Genomic DNA, 1,765 nt, shown 5'->3' with positions numbered 1-1,765 from the left:
TTTTTTTGCTGACAGCGGTTGTCTCACATGTTCTCACACGTCACTTGACTATCGTGGGCACCACTGCTGGGTCCTTCCATGTCCTCTAGACACTGATGGGTCCTGAAATCCTGGAGAAGCCACTGCTGTGGGGTGGGTTGTAGCGAGGGGAGAACACCTGGTCTTTGCTGTATTACGCTCTGGGAGCAAGGCCTCAAAGCTGTACTGAGCACCTCTCGAGTTTTAATCACCCTTTTCAGATCTTTATTTACAGCCTCCCTCCTCTCTCTAGGATTCAAGCATGAGTCCAGTTGGAGACAGGTCAGAGTAACAGCCTCCATGATGGGTTCTTACTTCCCTGTCCATTCTCGCAAAAACTATGTCTTTGTTACCAATCAAGCTCCTTATGCATGGCTTGAGGAGATTTGTGTTTTCTTGACTACTCAGTCAAGAAAACCTTCTCAGACTTGAGTTTTCTTCTTAGAGCCTTCTCAGTCACATGAGAATGGGCTTCTGCTTGACCTGTTCTTCACTTTCCTAAACATAATCAGGCATGTCTGAGTCCCACAGTAGAACCCTTAGTACCATCCCCTGAGACACCACCAGTTCCCACAAATCACAGCCTTCCTTCCATCTAGACCCTCACAGCTGCCGCCAATGCCAACTCCATCCAGCCCAGAGGAGAAAAAAAATTAGGCTGCTTTTTTTCACTTGTACCTACTCCAGCCAGGGTGTAGGGGGCTGACACTCCAGACACTATCATTTCTTGCTTTCCTCTGAGCTGTAATGACCAGTCTGTTCTGCTCATCTTCCCTACCCTGGTAGTAAAAACTTAAGTACATGTGGTTCACCGAGCATCCAGCCTTTGTCTCAGGGAAGAGCAGGTCTTCCTCCATCCCCAGATCTTTCACTTCTGTGGACAGGGCTTCAGATTTATGGACCACATTCTCATCTGCATGTTCTGCACAGGCATGAGTGATGGCTTTGTGTGATTCAGGCAATTTGCACATCTTCTGACAAAATCTAAGATGGCTGCTGTCTTTTCACCTCCATGCCACTGAGTAGCCTCATCTGGTGATTCTTCCTGCCTCTCTGGAAGCCTGAGCTCCGTCCTAGGCATTTTGCTGTGAACACCCTCTGCAACCCTTTGATTTAAGTGGGCCTTATCTCTCTGCCTTTTTGCCTCCTTCTTGCCTCTTTCTTCCTCCCACTATTTTATCCTCAATGGAACTATAAGCTGTCCTCCTAACCCTCACCTTTTGATGTGTGTTTAGAAAGGTAACTTGCTCTCCTCTGTGCTTCCCAACAACCATATATGTGTCCTTTGGTATTAGGAGGTTGTGACAGGGACATATGGGGAAACACCTTAGGTCCTGGATGCTCTCAAGTACCAAAGCCTTGGAACTTCGGTTTACCTTCCTCTTTTTGCTCACTTTCCACTTTTACATGTTTAGTTGTGTAGCCAAGACAAGATTTAACCCCACCCCACCCCAGATGACCTGTGCAGTGTGGGTAGCTGTCTGTCCATGGCATACCCTGGATATTGGCTGATCACCAGGGGATTCTTTGGGGGCAACTGATTTTGGCACTTTTAAATGAACCCAGCTGAGATGGTTAATTTTAGATGTCGGCTTGACTGGATCAAGGGATGCCTAGATAGCTGGTGAAGCATAGTTTCTGGGTATTATGTGAGGGTGTTTTTGGAGGAGATTGGCATGTAAGTTATTGGACTGAGTGGGAAAGACCCACCCTCATTGTGGGCAGGCATCATTCAAAAGGCTGGGGG

Source organism: Galeopterus variegatus, unplaced genomic scaffold (genome assembly GCF_000696425.1).
Source record: "Galeopterus variegatus unplaced genomic scaffold, G_variegatus-3.0.2 Scaffold265, whole genome shotgun sequence".
In the NCBI taxonomy this organism is placed as follows: Eukaryota; Metazoa; Chordata; class Mammalia; order Dermoptera; family Cynocephalidae; genus Galeopterus; species Galeopterus variegatus.
The sequence above is the reverse complement of the archived record's forward strand: the minus strand, read 5'-3'. Positions refer to the sequence as shown.